This window comes from Amblyomma mixtum, chromosome 2 (genome assembly GCF_055824585.1).
Source record: "Amblyomma mixtum isolate Tamu chromosome 2, ASM5582458v1, whole genome shotgun sequence".
NCBI classification, from domain to species: Eukaryota; Metazoa; Arthropoda; class Arachnida; order Ixodida; family Ixodidae; genus Amblyomma; species Amblyomma mixtum.
Window position 1 is genome coordinate 316,599,132 of NC_143013.1, and position 23,673 is coordinate 316,622,804.

Sequence of the window (23,673 nt, forward strand, 5' to 3'; positions counted from 1 at the left end):
TGAACATGCGCTGCTGCGAAAAATTCTTACATCGAAAGAGACGGTGGAAGAACGAACAGCGGACACGGCGCCCAAAAAGTGGCTGACATTGAAGCGCAAATAGGACCCTTTGCATCGTCTGCACAGAAGGATTAAAATATATATCTGGGCTCCGACTGGCCCGTGCACAACGCCTGCTGTACTTGCTTCGTGTTTGCCGCTATGTGCACAGCAGACCAGCTACCAATCACTAGCTAGCAGCATGGCACGTGCTGGCAGCAGTTCTTGCAGAGGCCTATCGCACTTAGATTTAGCGTGCTCATGACCGATGTCAGAATAATATGATTGATTTATGGGAGTTTAACGTCCCAAAGCGACTGAGACTATGAGAGACGCCGTAGTGGAGGGCTCCGGAAATTTCGACCACCTGGGATCCTTTAACGTGCAGTGACATCGCACAGTACACGGGCTTCTAGAACTTCGCCTGCATCGAAATTCGACCGCCGTGGCCGGCATCGAAGCCTCGTCTTTCGGGTCCGCAGCAGATTGCCGTAACAACCGAGCCCCTCGCGGCTAGAATAGGAGGGGAGTCATATTCATTAAGAGTTTTTCAGTGACAGCTAAGCACCACGGCCACAGATAAATGCGCCCATCTCGTACGTATAATGTTTCCATCAGTAGTTCTTCGAAAGCAACTCTCAATTCCTTCCATGACATTAAGGCACTATTGCTGCACACATAAAAGAATCCAAGAACGAAGTATCAGCTTGCACCAGACTAAGCTTGGTTAGTGTTTCTGATTCTTGACCTGCTGTTCATTAGCGAAAGATTTAGAGAAGGAACGGTTACAATTGAACCCGGTATATCTGACCATAAGTTAGTTTTTATTTCCTGGAAAGTTGAAAAATCAAAAACACACGCGCTTGATATCGCTACAGTTAAGGAATTTAGTCGAGCTGACGATGTGACGATTATTGACTATATTGAAGAAAATCTTGTGATTACATGTGACGTGGAAAGCTCTTGGCAACGGTTCGCTAATGTGCTTAGTCATTGCATTAAAAATTACGTTCCAGACAGAAAAATATTTAAAAAGCGGAAACATCCATGGATTACTCGTGAAATTATACACATTAAGCGCAGACTTAAGGGATATCGTAAAAAGCATGGGACATCAACGCCGCTGTTTAAAGACATCAAACATGACCTGTTATCAAAAGTGAGCAGCGCCAGGACTAAATATTTTTCGCACACTTTAGCAGAGTTTCTAAAGTCTGATCCGCAGAAATTTTGGCGGCACTTGAGTAAACCGAAAGATGCACTTACCAAAATAAAAGTTAGCGACACGATTGTCACGAACGCTGCCGAAATAGCTGAGAATTTTAATCAGTATTTCTATGAGGTGTTTTCAGAATTAGATGAATATGAAATAAGAGCAGCGGCTGCACCAGAGGAGGGCATTGAAGTGACTCCTGAGGGTGTCCTGGCGATGCTCTTGAAACTGGACACTAAAAAATCCGCTGGACCCGATGGTCTTCCGAATGTATTTTTGAGGCGATACGCAGAACAAATACCAGGTTGCCACACAGACATCTTTAAACTATCATTAGCATGCGGAAAACTTCCTTCAGACTGGAAAATAGCACGTGTGGTTCCTGTATATAAAAAAGGTGATCGATTGTCAGTTTCAAATTATCGGCCTGTTTCCATAACATGCAGTTGCTGTAAGATGTTGGAGCATATTGTAGCCGGCTACCTGCGAAAGTTCCTGAGTGATCATAATCTTCTGTCTGATTGTCAGCACGGGTTTGGGCAGGGGTTATCCACAGTTACTCAGACTGTTCTCGCTATGCACGACTTTCCGCGAGTGCTTGACATGTCCGGGCAAACGGACGTGTTTTTTTTTTATTTCAGCAAGGCCTTTGATAAGGTGACACGTGGCAAACTTCTCTATAAGATGGAATGTATGGGTGTGCCTTTTTTATCATTCAGTGGATTCAAGCCTACCTTACAGACAGAAAGCAATATGTGGAAATTAATAAGACCGCTTCAAGTGTTGTTAGTGTTCATTCAGGAGTTCCCCAGGGAAGTGTGCTTGGGCCATTGTTGTTTTTAATATATGTCAATGATTTAGTTGCGGTTGTACCTGAAGATGTTTCTGTTAAGTTATTCACAGACGACTGTGTTGTGTATAAACAAATTTCATCCCAACATGACCACAGCTCTGTACAAAAAGCAGTTTTTGCCATTGAAGAATGGTGTCTTAAATGGGCTATAGAACTTAATAGTGAAAAAACTGTTGTCTTACGTATAACTAGAAAAAAGTATCCTAGTTTGCTGCCTTACCTTATTCGCGGTAATAGGATTTTGGAAGTTGATAAATATAAATATTTAGGTGTAACACTCGACAGTAAGTTAAAATGGTCGTCACACATTACTAATATTTCTACAGCCGCATTGCGAAAGCTATGGGTTTTACGAAGGAACCTAAAAACTGCCCCAACACACATGAAAAAATTGGCTTACGAAACTTGTGTACGGTCTTTACTTGAATATGCTTCAGTCGTGTGGGACCCGTACACAAAAAAGGACATAATGATCCTTGAAAAAGTCAATAGGAAAGCGGTTCGGTTTATATACAGAAAATACAAAAGGGAAGACTCTCCCTCGCAGTTAATGATGTCAAATGACATTCCTACACTAGAAATCCGCCGAAAGATTACAGATTGGTATTCTTGTTTAATAGTTTAACAGGTAAAAATAAACTGAACCTTCCGGAGTGCATTAAGCGTCCTCTAGTGGGAAGGACTCGGAACGTTCATGAACATTCACTTACTCCCCTTTTTGCCAAAACTAACAGTTTTAAATACAGTTTTTTTCCTAGAACAGTGCAAGATTGGAATTCGTTACCGGAATCAGTTTTTTCCTCGCAAAATTTTTCTGATGCGTTAAATCGTCTACTTACCTGCTAATGTTGCTTATATGTATGTTTTGTATCCGTGTGCTGCTAATATTGTATAAGTTTATTCTTTTGTATCCGTGCGCTGCTAACATTGTATAAGTTTATTCTTTTGGTTTTATTCTTTTGGTACCCGTGTGCTGCTAATATTAAATAATTTTATTCTTTTTTGTTATTTAACAATGTAAGTTCACTCCTGCTTGGGCCAAGCAGTGGCCTGCAGTATTATGAAATAAATAATAATAAATAAATAAAGCCCGAGACGAAATTCAGGATGAGGCTCATTCCCTCACATCATGAGAATCCTGAATGGTCTCTGGTCGAATGTTCAAGCGACGCCGCGCACTCGATTCACAGTGGGCTTTCTACTCTAAAACACATCGCCTGCCCAACGCTTGGGGCGTTTGCGGCATAAAATTTTTCGTCGTGGTCCCAGCCTAAAGAATGAATTGAGGGCTCCTTTTGCAACATATTACATTTATTTATTTATTTATTTATTTATTTATTTATTTATTTATTTACCCAAAGGGCCTTTCGGGCATTACATAGAGGGGCAACATCCTGAAGATGACGAGAAAATGACTCAGTAAAGCTTTTGCTAGTGGCCAAACGAAGCCAGAAAGGACTAAAAAGGGTACACGGTTTAGTCCCTTGAAGACTAACTGCGCTGCCAGAACTATATTACTCCCTCAAATGGGCCAATAATTATTCTCTATGAGCATAATTGCTATACGACCACCAGCTACACTGAGCGACTCCAAAGAATAGCCATTCGTCGCGAGGAGTAAGGGGTGCGGATAATCCCATTTTATCCCTTTCTAACACACAGCGTATAGCGAAAGTTCACAACCGTTGGTAAAGCATGGATTTTCAGCAGGTTCGCGAATCACGCATTTCCAGAAGTTCTGGCGAACATATGAGAAATATCATGCATACATATCAGCATAAGCGCAAACTTTTCCTGACAATGCACTTGCGGAGGAAATGGAGCGCGCAAGTCCGTACAGACTGCACCGTCACGCCGACTACTGCAAGCAAAAACAGAGTTTTCCGCGCAATGGAATTTCGCTGTTGACAGGACCCGACGCACCGACGGAGAACAAAGGGATAAGCGAGCATCTATGGCCTACTTACTGACACAAAACACGCAGAGGTGGCAGGTGGGCACCTTAAGTGTACGTAATACCCGTCACCCGTGCGTTTATTGCGTATTGGATGGTTGCGCAGCGAGCGAGCATCAGCGCCTGCACAGCATGTACTGCGTTCAACAACAAATCGCCGTTTGGAAACACACACGCGCCCGGCGAACAATGCGGGCGCTCGTGTGGCCTATGCTCGCGCAGCCTCCAACATCGTCGCCGCGTGAGCCGGGGCCTCTCGGAAGGCGTCTATTTCCCCGGATCACGCGATGGGCCGTTCGCCGAAAGCGGGCATATCGCGTGCCTCCGTCCATAGTCCGCTCGCGAGGCGTTACAAAGGGGCTCGCTCTGGAGAGCCTTAACCCGACGGACACCGAGGGCTCGGAGCTGGTCACGACCTCATTTGTGCGCGGTCAGCGATCGCCGGCGTGGAGGGACAAAGCGAGGCACGCATGCTTGCATGAGCGAGTGACCCAGCAGCCAGACAGCAAGCGAGTGAGTGGGTGAGTGGGCGAGTGAGTGAGTGACATAGTGAGTGAGTGAGTGACATAGTGAGTGAGTGACATAGTGAGTGAGTGAGTGAGTGAGTGAGCGAGTGAGTGAGTGAGTAAGTGAGTGAGTGAGTGACATAGTGAGTGAGTGAGTGACATAGTGAGTGAGTGAATGACATAGTGAGTGAGTGACATAGTGAGTGAGTGACATAGTGAGTGAGTGAGTGACATAGTGAGTGAGTGAGTGAGTGACACAGTGAGTGAGTGACATAGTGAGTGAGTGAGTGAGTGGCATAGTGAGTGAGTGAGAGAGTGACATAGTGAGTGGCATAGTGAGTGAGTGAGTGGCATAGTGAGTGAGTGAGTGACATAGTGAGTGAGTGAGTGACAGAGTGAGTGAGTGAGTGACATAGTGAGTGGCATAGTGAGTGAGTGAGTGAGTGACATAGTGAGTGAGTGAGTGAGTGGCATAGTGAGTGAGTGAGTGACATAGTGAGTGGCATAGTGAGTGAGTGGCATAGTGAGTGAGTGAGTGAGTGACATAGTGAGTGAGTGACATAGTGAGTGAGTGAGTGAGTGAGTGACATAGTGAGTGAGTGAATGACATAGTGAGTGAGTGACATAGTGAGTGAGTGAATGACATAGTGAGTGAGTGACATAGTGAGTGAGTGAGTGACACAGTGAGTGAGTGACATAGTGAGTGAGTGAGTGGCATAGTGAGTGAGTGAGTGACATAGTGAGTGAGAGAGTGGCATAGTGAGTGAGTGACATAGTGAGTGAGTGAGTGACATAGTGAGTGAGTGACATAGTGAGTGAGTGAGTGAGCGAGTGAGTGAGAAAGTGAGTGAGTGAGTGAGTGAGTGACATAGTGAGTGAGTGAATGACATAGTGAGTGAGTGACATAGTGAGTGAGTGAGTGACATAGTGAGTGAGTGAGTGACATAGTGAGTGAGTGAGTGGCAGAGTGAGTGAGTGACATAGTGAGTGGCATAGTGAGTGAGTGAGTGGCATAGTGAGTGAGTGAGTGAGTGACATAGTGAGTGAGTGACATAGTGAGTGAGTGAGTGAGTGAGTGAGCGAGTGAGTGAGTGAGTAAGTGAGTGAGTGAGTGAGTGACATAGTGAGTGAGTGAGTGAGTGACATAGTGAGTGAGTGAGTGACATAGTGAGTGAGTGAGTGAGTGAGTGACCCAGGCAGAGGGAAAATGGGTGTATGGGGGAGCGATACTAATGAGTCAGTGAGAGAGTGGTTGGCTTGTAGACGTGTCGGCAAGAAATGCAAGCGTGGCTCCTTTTTACTCATCTGCTTTTCCACTTTTGGACACCGTTAACTATCCAAACTTCCAAGAGTTGATTAAATTACTGGTGCTGTCTTTTTGCGCGCGCGTGCGTTCGTGCGCGTGCGTGTGCATGTGTGTGTGTATTTCTTACCTTTCTCTATCTTATTATTTCTATGCAACGGATATTGACAAAGTCATTCAGGTAGATTGTATGCTATACAATGAAGTGTCTTCGAGATGCGGCACTCCAGAATTCCTTGAGTTGTAACATCGCCAAAGCATCAAATGAAAAGAAAACAGTCACACATTTTAAATCAGCCCCGCGCTCCTTCACAAACTTCTCTACAAAAGAGAAAACAAAGGGATCGAAAGTGGTCTGCATCAACGAATAGGAGTAAAATGCGAGGAATAAAGGGAATTCGCGAAATAGGGCTCTAAGCTTTGTATTACCTGTAGGCCAAATCAACGGGATGGACAAATGATGCGAAGCTTGTGCAGAAAATCAGTAGAAAAATGCCAATGAAAGTGAAAGTTATTTATGAAGAAAGGAAAGACTAGTAGTCCCACTCTGGATGGACACCTCAACTGCGCGGTGAAGGAAGGGAGATGAAAGAAGAAAGAGAGAAAGATGAGCCGTAGTGGAGGGCCCCGGAAATATTTCGGCCACCTGGGGTTCTTCAAAGTGCGCTGTCATCGCACTGCACACGGACGCCTTTTCCGTTCCGCCTCCACCGGAAAAGAAAGGGATGAAGGCGGGAGTGAACGAAGCGCGCTGAAAGAAACGCCATAGTGGAGGGCTCCAAACTGATTCGACCGCATGAACTTCACAGGCGTTGTTGAATGGTAGAAGGTCGGATAATTCGCAAGCATGTAGCTTACTTGCAGGGCTCTAAAGATCCGCGTGCTCCAATAACACTCCGAGAAGAGAGTATCAGGGCAACAAGAGACGAACGTGCCCCAGCGCGCGCTCTCTCCGATGTAGGGCAGGGGGGAAATGTTGGCGTAAACCCTTGTTTACACAGGCGAGAGTACGGCAGACGCAACGAAATGAGCCCCTCCTTGTTACTTTTCTGTTTCTTCCTTTCCATCCATCTGCTTTTTCTTGAACATAGTACGCAGCCGCGCTTCTCTGCAAACTTAAAAAAGTGCCTGTTCGTGTTCGGCTTTCTGGTGCTCGTGTCCTTGCGCGTCTGTCCGCTACGAATTCTTTTGTTCGTTTGCGTTTCTTCGTTGCTTCGTTTTCTGTTGTTGTTGACGTTGCGGAAGCACTAACGCGAGCGCGGCTATACCGTTTCAACAACACAATCCATAACACTCGAGCAGACAGCCTGCACGCCCACGGGCTGATCCCTCACGGGGCCCTGTCCGAACACAGCGGGGCCACCCACGCGCGTTTCGCGCCTGCGGTGAGGTGGAGAGGAAGACGACCATACGGCCGCCTCGCGGGCGTCGCTGTAAGCGCGCGGTAACGCCGGCCGAATATAGTCGGCCTCGAAACAGAGGAGACGCGCCGGAGCAGCGCGCGCCGGCACGCGATGCCGCGTAATGACCCGCCGGCACATCACGCGGTAATTAGCGCCAACCGTCCTCTCGCGCTCCGCATGACCACGCGCCGCGACCCGGCGACCCCACGCCCAGCGGCGACGACGTCGTCGGGGTCATTGTCAGCGCTATCTGGCGTTCCAAAACGCGACAGGGCGTCGCGTCGCAAGGGGTGTGACTATAGGAGGCGCGGTCAACCCGCTGCTGCCCCCGCCGCGGACATGCCCCGGTCGAGATAGGGCACGCATCACGGGCGACCTTTCCTCGTCACCGCGCGCGTGCGCCGGCCACAACCCGGCGCACAGGGAGAGAGGGACGGCCCCTGTGACGGCTGCGTACGGCGCCTCGAGGGATCGGAGAGGGGCACTGTTTCTTGGAGGTGGTGAGAGATGGCAAAGATATGGTGCAGCGGAGAGCTCGAGTTTTCATGTCATTTCGGAAGCCTGCTGGACTGATTCGGCATACAGCGAGGGAAAACAAACAGATGCGGAGGAAACACGGATATAACTTACTGCGTTCAGGAAAAAGCGGCAATGTTACGCAAAGGCGAGAAAGGGAGCATCGCGGCACTTTTTTTGTTATACGCCCTCTACCGATGCGCGACAGTTCCTAGTCAGAACAGAACATGCACGCAAAATTTACGCGAGTCAACTTTTCTGTCGAGTGCCAGTTGTACGATTGCGTTACCGTGTCAACAGCGTAGATCGGTCGTAGAAATTGCAGCCTTGCCTGCAGGCGCAACGCTGCCGTAATCAAACAAGTCACAGACAAGGAAAGCTGACGGCTTTTCTTTGCCGACCTCGGACTTCTTTCCCTTCCGAACTGCTGCACTCAGCGATAACACAGGCCATAGAAGGCCATAGAGCGGGGCGACGATGCAGACAGAAAGCAGGGGTTTCAGCGTAGACGTGCACCACTGATTCATCAAAGGATCAGACTTGGTAAAATTGGTAAATTGGTTTTTTGGCGCAGTATCTGTCTCACGTATCTCGGCGGACACCTGAACCGCACCGTAAGGGAAGGGGAGGAGGTGGGAGTGAAAGAAGAAGGAGAAAGAGGTGCCGTAGTGAAGGTCTCCGGAATCAGAAAAAGAACAAAATGATCTATCCTCCTCCGGGTAGATCGCTTAGGTCGGCTGAGGCCTATGCCTGGAGAAGACTCCAAGCTAGAAACTTCGCATCCCCGCTCTGGAGGAGCTGGACAAGAGGTGACACGAGGGAGGATGCGGAGGTGTGCGAGTTCTGCGGGCATACCGCTACACTCGAACACATACTATGGAGATGCCCTAGTGCCCCAGGATATGGCAGAATTAATAATGTAGAGGAATGGGAGACCATACTCAGAAGTGCCGACCTTAGCATACATTAGCATACACATTCGCCCAAAACTTTTCTGTAACCCGCAATGTCCCGCTACCCACTGCACCTTGTTACGACTACCATGATATGTTCCCGCTTACAATTGAATCGTGTGGCGTCGAAACTGTGATTAAATCTTTGCGTCTCTCCTCTGCTCCCGGTCGTGACCTAACTACCGTGAAATTTTTGCACAGCACTGTTGCTTATTCATCCATTGTATTAGCAAAAATTTTTCAGCAATCACTTGAGACGGGATCCCTGCCCCTTGACTGGAAAGTCGGTAAGGTGATTCCACTCTATAAATCAGGCGACAAGCATTGTCCTCTCAATTACCGACCTATATCTCTAACCAGTATCCCGTGCAAAATATTAGAACATATCCTATATTCATATATTGCAAACTTTCTCGAATCTAACTCATTTTTCTCGAACTCATAGCACGGCTTTCGTAAAACGTATTCCTGCGAAACTCAACTCGCCTCTTTCACACACAAGCTAAACATTATTCTTGATAATCGTTCAATGGCAGATTGTATTTTTCTTGACTATTCTAAGGCTTTCGATAAAGTGTGCCATAAACTGTTACTTTACAAATTACAGCTAATGAACATGGAACTCAAACTTCTTACTTGGATTGAACATTTTCTCACTAACCGTTCGCAGTACGTATCAGCCAATAATCAGAACTCTCAGTCAAATTCCGTTCACTCCGGCGTCCCGCAAGGCTCCGTCCTTGGTCCTCTTCTTTTTCTAATTTGCATTAACGACTTGCCTCCTTCTGTTTCCTCACATATCCATTTATTTGCTGACGATTGTGTAATCTTCCGGGAAATAACATGCAGCGACGACATAACTACCCTTCAATCAGACTTAAACGCTGTTTCTTCGTGGTGTAAAACATGGATAATGGAACTTAACATCAATAAGTGTAAATCTCTTCGCGTATCCAGGACTGCCAGAAGTATTCCCACTTATTTTCTGAATCATATTCCCTTAGAATCAGTACACTCATACAAGTACCTTGGTGTGCACATCACTTCCACTCTCACTTGGTCTCTACATATCACATACATAGTTAACAACGCCAATCGTATGCTGGGTTACATCCGCCGCAACTTCGCCAGAGCTCCTTCATCCCTCAAACTGCTATTGTACAAGACATTAATACGTCCAAAACTAGAATATGCCGCATCCATCTGGGACCCTCATCATGAAAACCTTATTCATTCACTCGAAATGGTCCAACATAACGCAGCCCGCTTCATTCTCTCCAACTATAATAGGACCGCTAGCGTATCTTCAATGAAATCAAGCCTTAATCTGCCATCCTTAGCTTCACGTCACAAAATGTTTCGTATCTGCCTATTCCATAAGATCTTTCATCATCCACACCTGCGCAGTGAATTACTCTCTCCCCCGCATCACCTATCATCAAGATTAGATCATGCCTACAAAGTCGGTGTCCCATTTTGCAGAACTAACGCTTTCTTTCAGTCGTTTTTACCTCGAACAGCAGCAGAGTGGAATCACCTTCCCGCACCAACAGCAATCATCAAAGATTACCAGCTTTTCAAGAACGCCTTAGCTAACATTGTATGATTAGACACATCTGTAACTTTTTGATAATAGCCCCATATCGTTTATTGTATTGTTATGTTTTTTTTTCACCTGTAACCACTCCCCTCTCTAATGCCAATGGCCCTGAGGGTATATGAAATAAATAAATAAATAAATAAATAAATAAACGATACGCTACCCGCCTGGCAGCAGAAGCTGCGCAACTATATATCGTTGCTAGTCTTCCAGCTGCGACGCTGCACCTCACCGGACGCCTGCGGGCGGACCCGGAGGGGCCCGGGTCTTCTTCTGGCGGAAATAAAGTTTCTTCACTCACTCACTCTCCGGAATAATGCATATACCATCACTTATGGAAGGACTGCAGAAAATGTGCTTAATACTATTTTGGAGTGGACAGCCTTGTGTAGCAGATGGTTTCAAATTAGCTTGATTATTGCCTAAACATTGCATTAACTTGTCCTTCGAATTCGCTTGGCTCTTGCCTATGCATGGCTTTACATTGGCCTCCAAGAAAATTTCCTTCGAACTTTCGAGGCACGTGACTTCCCCTAGCCATCCATGTCATTTCATCTCGAATGTTCAGGAGTCAAAGTTCGAGGCTTCAGGCAACTATCGGCTTTTTCAGGATTGATAGTGAAGTAGTGCTTTCGCACTAAAAAAAATTCTCACATTGATGACTACTTCTGCCAGTTTTAAGCACGTGACCGCAGGCGATACTGTGATCGCCTTAGGCAGTGAAAGGCAACTGCGGCCTGACACCGCACAGCATACGGGCTCCTTTTGCGTTTCGCCTCCATCGAAACGCTGCCGCCGCGGTCGGGTTCGAACCCAGGTACTCGGGTCGGGCCGCTGTTGCGTGTCCGCCTCATGGTAGGGCGAAGGGGTCGTAATTCTCATGTTATCGCTGCTTTCTATCTCATATTCGAAACCCTATCATACCTTGCCACATCTCCATCTCTCTGATCACGTGAGCCATCACGCTGGAGGATCGAACGGCCCATTTTCGGCACGTTGACGGAATTAGTCAATACCTGTGAAAGACAGTTCGAGGCTTCACAGCAGAGACTCCACCAAACATTGAAGCCTGCCTGAATGTCCGACTCCTGAGAAAGGGCAGCAAGTAAAAAAGAAATACAATATAGAAAGTTGAGGTGCCAGTTCAACGCGAGCAGCGAACCACGGAAAACAATCCTCTTGACCGCGTTAGCAGAAAGCACTGCCAGAGCACAGGTCCAAGGTTTCCCGAGGAATCAGGTTTCAACTGTAGACGAGGTAAAGAAAAAGGTATAAACTAAAAAAAAAAAAATAAATAACGAGCCAGTATTCAAGGAACCGCAGGGAAAAACAGTTCTTAAAGAGGGGCTCGTTTCGCTGCGAACAAACCCACGCCAAGCGCGAGAGGGAAGCCGTGCCTCGGGCGCAGGAAAGACATTGCGAGAGATTCCGCGTGGCCGCTCCAGGGAGCGCACTGCGCTGCGCTGCTGGTTCTGCGCCGCGCCGGTCGAGCCGCGAGAGAGCGACCGCTGACTGTACTCTGCCAAGACGACCGTTTGCCCACTTGGCGGTGAACTTGAACGAGAACACATATGGGGCATGCGAAGAGAAAGCGCGGAAAAGAGAAGGAACGCATTCGTTCCTCGACTTTTTCCCAGGACTGCGGCGGAGCTGGCTTAGTAGACCATGATGGCGTTTTCTTTTCTTTTTCTGCTTTCCTTCCTCATGCTCTTACCTGCCAAAAGAATGGAGCAAGAATGCGGCAAGGTCGCGCCGCGTCGCCTTGGTTGAAGTCCAGCACGGGTTTCCCTTCTCGTTCTTTCTTTTTTTTTTTCTTTTTGCTCGCCTTGCCGCGCGGCGCGTTTGGAGTATTTGCCTATTACGCGACCGCTAGGATAGAGGGTGCTGTCGTAATGGGGACCAGGGTTTGACCTCGCTCGCTGTTTGGCTGCCACGCTTTCTTTCATTCGTCCCGCTTGCTCTCGAGCGCCTGGCGAGCAATGCCGGCTCGAGGCGACCGCACTTTTCATTTCTGCGAACCTTTCTCCCCCTCTCCTTTCCCCCGCGCATCCTCCTACCACACTTCACCGCGTTCTCCACATCTATAATAATAACACTGAGCCCGCAACGGTCTTTCTTTCCTTTTCGTTTATGCATATATATATTTTACTGCTCCCCCTCCTCCCTTGTTGTGGAATCGAAGTGTGGCCACGGCGCGGCTCAGTGACAAGCAGTGCATTGTCGCACTGCTTTTCTCGTTTCTGAATGCACTGCGTGCCCGGCGGCCAAGGCTGCGGCGTCGCGCCAACAGCAGCTGGACAAAGAAGCAGCGCGACTCAAAAGCAGCGGAGCGAGCGCGCCGCTGTAACTAGCGACAGCGCGGCGAGCGACTCTGGTCTTTTCGGTTTTCTTTTGCAAGTGAAATCGCAGCAGCCTCGTCGAAGCTATCGAGCGCGCAACACCGGAAGCTCGAAGGTTGCACGCCGCCGCGGCGGCAAACGGCCATCCATCAACGTGCAGTGAGCCCCGAGGCGGGTGTACGACAAGTTCGTGTAACAACGGTAGCCCGCTGCTCCAAAGTCCACGCATGAATGCGCGTTGACTTTCCGACAACCGGGGATCAGAGCGACCCGCCTTCCTCTCCAGGCTTCGTTAATTTGCATGTATTAACCTTGTCGAGGAAGGGATACGGTGGCTGACGGATCATCGCTCCTTACGCACTTCGTCTCTGGAGCAATAGCTTCTGCAGCACGTCCTCTGGGATGAACACGCGAAGAGTTACCACCCGATGTACTCCTCCGCACAGAAACACGCGCGGGACCTGAAGACTTCGTTTGCATTTTTGGAAATGCACCAGTATGATAAAGATCATAGGAAAATTATATAATGTGCGGATGCAAAATCTTTTGTTTATTCAGTGCAGTACCCAGTACCAATGATTTTTTACCTACGCTGAAAAGCAACAAGCCCAACGCAGGATGTAGTGCTGTCTATTTAGTTTGAGGATTCCATGTCAGCGATCGTATGAAAGTTTTGCTATGCATTTTTAAAGCTCATATGCGCTCGATCGAAAACAGCAGGTGGCGTATGATATGCATTTATACGTCCAGGAAAACATATATTTATATACAAATACATATACCATATGAAAATAACATACGCCATTATCATCGTAAGTAAAAGAAAAGTTCACCCCTGATTTTTGTTTTCTTTCAATACGACGATTTACGCTTCCACCTTTGCTGCTAGAACAGCTCTGGAGTTTCCGGATTCGGACATCGAAAGCTTTCCAGATATAGAGTATTAAGCCACGCGCGCTGCAGATAAATTACGTCATAACAGAGAGGTTTATTACTCGTTTATTAGTAAAACTTGCACAGCTGAACTGACATCCTAACATACTACAATGGATTGGTCAGTTTCTCACTAATCGTTCTCAATCAGACTTTGCTAACGGCCACCTGTCTAACAGCCTCTTGGTTACATCAGGCGTTCCGCAAGGATCTGTACTCGGTCCATTACTCTTCTTAGTATATGTTAATGACTTACGTGACCACGTTTCCTACAGTATTCGAATGTTCGCTGACGACTGTGTTATTTACCGCACTATTAATTACTCTAGTGATCAACTTAGTCTTCAGATAGATCTTAACAGCGTACTTAATTGGTGTAACAACTGGCTAATGTCCCTCAATCCTAACAAATGCAAACTCTTATCCTTCTCTCGTCGCCACAGCCCGCATCGCTTCCAATATTCCATTTCTAACACCTCTATTGAATCAGTATCAGCTTATAAGTATCTAGGACTCACCTTGTCTTATGATTTATCTTGGCGCACCCATATTGGCAGCATCATTTCAGCATCGAATAAAACACTCGGTTTTCTCAAGCGCCATCTCCGCCTTGCCCCTTTGCACGTAAAACTACTCGCTTATAAATCGCTTATCAGATCAAAGTTAGAATATGCCTCTGCCATATGGAGTCCGCGCCAAACTTAATTAATGCATCAGAAGCTGTCCAAAATCGTGCCACTCGATTCATCATCCAGTCTTCATACTCATATGACGTCAGCATTTCTTCATTGAAAGCATTATCAGGACTACCGCCTCTTTCGTTCCGTCGTCGCATTGCAAGTCTCACCTTTTATTACAAATTATTTCATTCTTCACTCAATCTGTCACTGTGTATCACAGCTGCAGCACGCACGCATATCTCACCGCACCCCTACAAGTTGTACGGGCGCCATCGCATACTGCTGCCTTTTCTGCTTCATTTTTCTTTCGAGCAGCAACGGACTCGAACGGCCTACCCCGTGACATCGTCAAGATCGCTTCATCCTCTACTTTTCAAGAACATGTAACAGATCACCTGCAGTGCTAAATAATATTCGCTGTTTTGTTTCCTCATTTCATTAAAATCCCACCCCTTATGTAGTACCCCCGATACAAGGGGGCCTTTAAGGAAAATAAACTGAACCGAAACTGTTGAGCCAGAGCGGCGAAGGTAATCGCGTTTTCAAAATTCTAAAAGCTGATATGGCTATTACTCATATCGCTATGTTTAATCAAACACTAAAATACTATTTCTCTGCTGTTCGCTGTACGTACTACGATTTTCCACGACTTTCAAGCCAAAAGTTCTGCTATTAATTTAGAGTGCGAACGCAGCTGATTTATTAATTCAAATGCAAAGGTACCCTGGCTGTTTTGGTGAGTAGCCAGCAACAAGATTCTGCTTGCGTCTTCCTTTTGTCCACCGGTATGTGTTTAAATCTCAAGGTTTATATACGCAGGGTACACAAATAGTTCCAGAAACGTTGCTGTGCCAGTGCGTTTGTGTCCTCACGACAAACAGGAAACCCTTAATTGGCTCACTTTTTGTTCTTCGGTGCAAGCTGAACTTTTGAACTCAACGCTCTAGCTAAGAATTGTCCTCGACATTGTCTGCAGCGTATTCGCTGCGAACAATGCTCTGTTTAGGGAGGAGACTTTATCTGCTGTGGCTTCATCGCTTGCTAAGCAACTTGCTGCGTGTACAAAGCGCCGTTCCACGCCCTCTTAAAGCGGCATAGTATTCTTTGACAGCGAAAACGATTAAGTGTCCACATACCCGACTACCCAAACACGTTTATTCCCAGCGCAAAACGCCATATCTCCTGAGCACGACTGAGTGTTCTCTATTTTTTTCTTGTTGCTTCGTTGTCGCTTTGTTCTTTCGGTGCTGGTTTTCTGGAAACGGTCGCCGTTGCACCAACATTTTCGTGAATCTGGTCGGGATTTTCAGCTGACAATGGCCTCGCGTGACACGTAAGAAGTCCCGTAGCGTCCTGCCCGTCGGCGCAGACCAACAAGAAAGAAGAAGCAACGCGATAAGGGCAGGTTTGCCGAGGCCTGGGCGTGGAAGAGGCTCAGAGGGTGGCTCACAAGGCGGCTGCTTAAAGCATTGTCTACCGTCTACGTGGCGGGGTTTTCAATGCACTTTCCTGAGGAGCACCGCATCCTGCCCGCGGACTCTTCGCGAATAGGAACGAGGTGCCGCGCGGTTTATGCACGTTGCCCGCGTAGGGGCCTCGCGTATGGAAGAAGAGATCTTCATTAAGAAGCACAAAGGAAGCAAAAAGAGAAAGAAGAAAGCAGGCTTCACAAAGGCCTTGCACTCTTAAATGCAAGGAAAGGAAGGATGCGACAAGAAAAAGCGGTGGCAGGAAGAAGACGACCAAAGCCGGACTTTCAAGAGCGGTATACACCCGCAGAAAGCAAGCGGGGAGGCTTCGCACCTTTCGCGGAGTCGCTCTTTGAAAAATTGGGAACTCTCGTGGACCAGGCTCTCCCGCTTCGGCATGAATGTAGCAAAGAAGGCCGGTACCGCACACGCAGGCCGTTAGCTATTAGGCGGGGTCCCAAGATGCCGTTTATAGCGCAACGACTTCCACCCACCTTTCATTCGGGAATGGTGTAGTAGTGGGAAGGCGTGTCTGTCATCGTTATTTTATGCCGTTAAAAAGCCGACCGCCGGGTCCGAAAAGGCACCGCCCATGTGTAGCGCCGGTAACAACGAACGCCGGATACAAAAAGACGGACGGAGAGACCAAAAATGGAAATCAAGGATACGAGAATGGCCCATCCCCACTTCACTCCACAAAAAATTCAAGGGGCACTTTGACTGTCTAAAGTGCGTAGAGGCGAAAGCGTTTTTCGCACCACTTTGACTGCCTATGTGGCACTGGTGAGGTCCCCACTGGATGACGTCACACATAATTAAGGACGAATTACTAAATAATTACTAATTACTATCTGATGGCTAATTACTGATTAATGACTAAATACTAGTTACCTGTTAATTAATGACGCTTAAGCTTCTCCTTTGGGAATGGAACGCGACAGCGTGTTGTAGCGCTGTCAGGGAGTCCACGGAACGCCACCACGCGTTCGGCGCGATGCCTTGCCCTTTGAATGAAACGCTTTTTGAGGGAAGGAAATGGCGCAGTAATTCTCTGTCATCTCGGTGGACACTTGAACCGCACCGTACAGGAGGGGAGGAAGTGGGAGTGAAAGAAGAAATAGAAAGAGGGGCCGTAATGAAGAAAATGAAATGAAAGACTCGTGCCTCTCAAGTTAGGTGGTCACCGATATCTGGTCCTTCCTCTGTTTTAAGTGTAATGTACCTTGCGAGTCATTGAGAAAGGTAATTTGTAAGCCTTCAGTTAGCGGACATGTCGCTTCGGTGAATGGCCGCGAATTCAGGTGAGCAACAGTTCCTATATATGGTATTAATCAGCCAAACCGGCCGGCCTGTAAAGAGTGGAAGGTCTTCATTAGCCCACCCCTTCTGACACGCGAGAGACTGATAGAAGCCGATCGAGGGTCGCACCGTACTGTCCTTGGACGTTCAGCAGCGCTCATGAGACGGTCGGTGGCGAGAAGCGGCGCGTGCGAACCCTGCGAAGCTGCCAAGTGGGCAAGACGCCCGCGCATTCGAGCCGAACACGTTCCTTTCTGGACTCGTACAACATATGCAGAATTTGTGAATCGAAGCATAGCAGTGTTCAGAAGGAGGCTATAATGCTACCAGCGCATGCGTGGCTAGGAAAACAGAAGCTCTGAGGGGCGTGGGCATCTACAATATTTGGACGACCATAGACATCTCCACAAAACAAAGCAGCGCTAAGCAAGACGCATACACATGGGGATCAAGTATCACTCTTCTATTTTTGTAGCGTATACGCATCGTGATTACCTGGGGGTTATATCTTTCTGAAACGTTCAAATTAGGTCCCCCTCCCTCCTCCCCTTGTTTTCTTGCTTGCTTGCAGCAGCTTTTTTTTGTTTTTTGAGCCAGTAACGTTACCGAGAGAAGTCAACAAAGTTCCTCTTTTTACTTGATTACTTCTCTTTGCCATTTTACTTGCAACATACGGTTTATCAGCTGAGCATAAACAGCTTTGCAAGCAAGCAAGCTTCCTCAGTCCATGCCGTGGCCGGCAAGGCTGAAGGCAGTAAACGCATACGCAGAGCGTGTTGCCTCTAATGTTCATGCCAGAGAAGTCCCCCCCCCCCCCCCCCCCCCCACACACACACAAAAAGAGGCAGCTACGTTCAAAATCCGAACTATTGCATTCCCGCTCCGAAGACATCAAGCCGACGGCAATGAATTGAAGAAGCGTGTCCCTTTACAGCACCGCATTTGTCAGCAAGCTCTCACGACAACGCCATGCAATCCGTGCATGCTCCACGCAATCCTTTAGATGAAACGTGGGCTCGTGTTGGCAGCTTCGGACGAGCTCCTCTTTATATCAACCCTTGGACTGCTCATTGCAGCTACGGTACTGAACACGCGAACGCAATGCGCAACGTTAGCGGCGGGCTTTAATCGTTAAAACGCATTCCCCCTTAAAGAGAACGAAGAGAAGCCAGTACACGGCATCCCTGCCTCACTTTATTGTGGCTATGCTGTGGGAGCGCCTTATTGAGGACATCTCCTTCATAGGAGCTCGCACATTCTCGGAGGACCGACAACGAAGGGCCAGCCATCGTCGCTCTGGAGGCACAGCGAGTCCTAGCTGCGAGGGCCTTTTCAGGAACCTTCGCCGCCGCGCCCCACTCCTGACACACACAATGCGCACTGCTTCGTGACGTGCTCGGGCTCTGGCCGCTCCGGTCGCACAAAACGCCCTTGAATGTCTCCTGGCGTGACGACAATCGCCGCGGGCTTTAGGAAAGACGAAAGGGGGGGGAGGGGGGGGGGGGAGAACCAGCTCGCGCGGTTTTTATACTTCCCGTTGATTGCTCTCCGCGGCGGTGATCTGGGCGTCGAGTATATACCCCCTCTTCAGCGAGATATATAGTCCCTTTTTTTTTCTTGTCCTTCTCGCCGTCCAAGACTCTTTGTTCTGTCTCCCGATCTTTAACTTGCGACCGTTGTCAGTCACGACCGTCCACCCTGTCTCAGCGCAGGAAAGAAAATGGCCCGAAAGAAGGCGATTCAGTCCGGTCACGACTCTCGCGAGTTGAGCTGCCGCGGTGTTAAACGGAGCTAGATCGCTCTATGCCGGCACGGCGCAACTGCGGACTAAGTGGTGGACGAGCCGCCGAAAGAAAGAGGAGCGTGGCGCCCTCTCTTTTTTATTTTTTCCCCTTCTCCGCCGCCCAAGCGCACTTTGGCGATAAGCATCGAAAGGCGGCGCGCTCCCACCTCTACATATACTGCGGCCGTGGAAGTTTACGATGATGAATCGCATCCGAACGCACATTGGCGATGAAAAGCGTCGACATCCACGGTAGCGAGGCCACCGGCGACGCGATGCCAAACCTTAGAAAGCACGATCGGAACCAGGGAAGTGCACCAGAAACCGCTTGTACGGGCGCGCAAATGTCCCGCCCTGCGGAATTGTATTATACCGGCAATGGGACCCGCAAAGCGCCGGCCCCGTAGCGAGCGCACGATCAGGGTGTTTTTGCATAATCTACTTGCCCCCTGCGCTACTGCATTCGGCAACCTCGCAGAGCTCGTAGAAACACCGGGATCTGCTTCGCCATGTGAACTCAGCACGGCGTGCACGTAGAAAGCTTTTGGTCTCGCAAGGGGCGCGCGAAAATTCCCCCGAAAGTCCAAAAGTACGTTTTTTTTTTTTCTCATGTAGTCCTTTTCCGCTTGCCGCAACATCTCAGCGCACCTTTAACGCAAGGCTACTTCCTGAACCATTTCTTATATTAGGCTGTCCGCGTGAGGGGTATTCAAGACGTGATTATTAATTCAGCTGTCGTGTGAAGAAGGAAGAAGGTGAGTGAGCTAATAGGAAAGAGGGAGACAGCAAGCGAGGGAGAATGTGAATGATGAGTTAGTGAGTGAGCGAGCGAACAGAAGTTTCATAGTTCCAACTTGGTCCACATTAGGATAAACAGTGTTTAAAGTGTGGCCAACTACCTGAATTCGCGCATGGTAATACAGATTCACCAAATTACAGTGTTAGGACGGTTGCGCCACTATAGTGTAAAAAAATCGAAGGAGCGCACAATATGCGACATTGTTCCGGCCACGCCCTGTACCTAGCAACTTCTGCAGGCGCTTGGGTAAGAAACGCGGCAATATATCTATGACGCCCAAATAGCGCTAACGGGCCAACGCAGTCAGACCATGAATTCTGCTGGACGGGTGCCGATCAAGTAATCGATTTATTATTGGGAGGGTACAGATACAAACTCGTATACTATTGAAACGGCTTCTCTTAACTAATGGAGACAAACACTGCTGTGAGGCACATGTAATACACTTGGCGAAAAGACTCTTGTACATTTTTAGGTTGCTAGCTCCTGCCAGTGCGGCAAAATCATACACAGACGATGCTCGGGAACATTTCGCCTATCACTTTAAAGCGGCCCGCATCCTTGCGAAAGTCCTCGAGGAACACCCTCGAGATAGAATCGCAGAGAGATACCAAGCGAGATGTTTGAGGGAGCAAATTACGGGCTATGCAACGCGCGGCCAGCATATCTCTAACGCCTGCGCATTTCTTCCCATCCCACAAATTGTGTGCAGTATTGCGGACACAAGGGCCGCGGCTCGTCCAGCCACGGTAAACAGCACTACATCGACAGCCTTGGTCAACAGCACTCACACGCGTCGGCTCATCAAGTCTCCCTATCCGTTCTTCACTGACAGATTCTTCGAATAGATGCTTTTTCTCCACTCTCTTTTTAAGATACACGTACGGTCCAGTTAAACGCGCATCAAATACGCCGGCACCCTCAGGCTGTCGTACCTCCGGACTGCTTCTTGTAGGGCGTAGGGGCATCTGTTAGTCATTGCAAGTCCCTTCGTTATCGCGCCAATGCACACAATCATAGGAGGTAAGACAGAGCAGCCACCTCCTGTAGCGTCAGCATTCTGCGCGTTGTTACGTTCGGACGGCGAGTGGCAGTGCCGCACAGAATATTCGGCGCGTCAGACAGAAGGAAAGCAAGCAGAAGACGGCGCAACTCGCGGGCAGACTCGAGAGCAGCCCAACAGCGGCGGCATTCCAGCGAGCGGGCCAACAAGAGAGTCCCGTCCAGAGCTGCTGGACGACGCCACCGCCGCCGCGCTTTGAAGGACAGGACTGCCAATTACACGCTCGGAGCGCAGCTCCCCCGCGCGCCGTAGGGACTACGCTCCGCTCGGGCCAAGAATGCGCGCGCCTTCCTCCGCCCAGCAGCCCCAACTCCTTGTCTCCGTCTTCTGACTCCGAGAGGAGCGGGCATAACGGTCACCGTTGTTCTTCGCTCTCTTGCAGGCTTCCGGCTCGCGCAGGCGACGCCTTGTCCGTCCGAAGCGGGCAGTAGACGTACGCGTTTCGAGCGCGGTTCACTGCACTTTCGCGCGCCTGGGCCAATGCGTCGTTCGAGGCCAATTTATTCCACCCGTCCGCCCATCTTCTGCAGAGGGGGAAGCCAAGCGGAGACTGTAGCGACAGGGCGGCCGCGTGCTGTGTGGAACAGTCCCGATCGGCCCAGAGGGCACGTTACTTTCTTTCCGATTCGTGTGAGCCAGCAGGCATTCGGGGAAAGTGGGCGACCAACGAAGCGGATCTCCGCACATCGTCGGCCACGGCGGTGGTTGCGAAGGCGACGAAGCTGGGAAGCCAGCCTTTCGTGGGAGCTCGTCACCGGTACGGGAAGAACAAGATGAATATCAGAGGAAGGTGTCCACAGAACGCACCGACGACGACCCTTCCGCGGAAACATGAGAAGGCTGGTGAAAGGAAAAGTACAGGAGCCCTTTAAACTACAATGAAGGGAGGGCACGCAGCACGTGCAAGAGACAAGAGATAGTGGCAGTGCGCTTGTGAAAACAGGAAACGAACAAGACGGCGACCTTGTGAAATTACGGCGATTCATAACGCGTAGCTCCTGCACCGTGCACGAATCCCGAACACCAGAGTCAAATCGAGCGCTGATGTATACCATCAGAGTTGTTTGCAAGCATGCCACGTGCACACGACACCAGTCACGCAGCGCGATTTCCAGTAATACGTTGTTTGGCGAAGTTAGGACTGCTGTTGGAGCGCGCGGAAAAATGCACATAAGTCGCATTGTCCTACCCACACATCCACTGCTACTACGCCTTCGACTATAGCACGCACACCGAGCATGGCGGGCTGAAACAAAAGTGGTGGGAAGAAGTCTAGAGTGGCAGACTTGAGGGAAGAAAATTTGTGTAGCTTTGTGTAAATAGCTTTGTGTAGTGCGAAAGACAGGAAAGATGCACATGAGCACACATGGGTGCGCACAATGCCAGCGTATACAGCATTGAAATAATTTGCTCTCATGTCATGCCTCGTCACCCTTCCGACTACCGAGTGCGGTGTATTTCTCTCTCTTTTTTTATTGTGACTTAACGGTGGCGCACATACAATCTGCGCAACACCTCGCACTGCATGGTCCCGGCGTGCTAATTGATGAGGATATTTCTCTTCAATGTTCGTAAAAGGTACTAAGCACAATAGCGTATGTGGAAATAAAATAACTTATACCAGCTTTAAAGGAAAGGGGCATTAATTTAGGGTTTTTTCAGCGATCCTCAGCCTCCCAGCACAAACCCCAAAAACGACTGCCTCGCTCACTAGACTTCCTTTTGATCTCCCCTCCGCTGTTCCCATCTTGTCTTCCTGTATAAGAAGTACACGTGCTCTGTACCACGGTGCACTTACCCTATCCCTCATAACGAGATTTGAGGACGTATCCCTTGGAAGGAATGGCTGGGGCGGCCCTTACCCCGTCGGTGACGAGTCGATGGGGCTCTCAAGAAGATGCACTGCTCAGCACATGTCCCCAGTGTTCCACGCTAGACGCTGAGGTGGATCTTCGCCACATTCTGTGGAATTGCCCGGGAACGGACTCAAGAACAAGACGGCTACTGGAAGCTGGACTTACGGCTGCAAGGGAGGTACACCTTTCATTGTGGCTAACGGAGATCGCTAAGAGCAGGAGCCTGCTAGGGTTTCTTGAAGACAATAGGCTCCACGACGTACTCTAGATTTCCGACAGCCTCTTTTTATGCCACATGGCAAGTCTTCGAATTAAAAAAAAAAAAATGACCGGAGTTTTCTGCTCTGGACGAAACGCCTCAGCGGTTGAGCCTGATAGTTTCTTCAGACAGGTGTCGCCCAGCGTGCTACCCACCGCTGCATTTCGCTGCTGCGAGCACACGTCTAAACACACCTACGCTTTTAACGATGAAAACTACCTCAGGGGCGTGGCATGGGTAGGGGGGGGGGGGGGGTGCTTATTTCAGCCCCCTCGAAATTTTTTCGAACTGTCATCGACCGCAGTATGGCCCAAGTACATATCGAGACTCATCATGAATGGTAGTTTACCAATATCCCTCAAGAGAAGAGTATACAACAGCTGTATCTTACCGGTACTCACCTATGGGGCAGAAACGTGGAGGCTAACAAAGAGGGTTCAGCTTAAGTTAAGAACAACGCAGCGAGCTATGGAAAGGAAAATGATAGGTGTAACGTTAAGAGATCGGAAGAGGGCGGAGTGGGTGAGGGAACAAACTCGGGTTAATGACATCCTAGTTGAAATCAAGAGGAAGAAATCGGCTTGGGCAGGGCATGTAATGCGAAGGCAAGATCCTTAAGGGTAACGGAGTGGATTCCAAGAGAAGGCAAACGTAGCAGGGGACGTCAGAAAGTTAGGTGGACGGATGAGATTAAGAGGTTTGCGGGGATACAGTGGCCGCAACTGGCAAAGGACAGGGTTAATTGGAGAGATATGGGAGAGGCCTTTGCCCTGCAGTGGGTGTAGTCAGGCTGATGATGATGATGACATATGGCGACTTCTGCTGTCATTGTTTTGTTCTTGCCTGGATCGTC

At 48.8% G+C, this 23,673-nt stretch overlaps 1 protein-coding gene across 1 annotated transcript in view; it reads right to left on the bottom strand.

The window, feature by feature from the left end:
• LOC149365066 (uncharacterized) overlaps nt 1-23,673 on the bottom strand; it is a 618,748-nt gene that overhangs the window by 572,611 nt on the left and 22,464 nt on the right. The gene's annotated exons all lie outside the window — the stretch shown is intronic.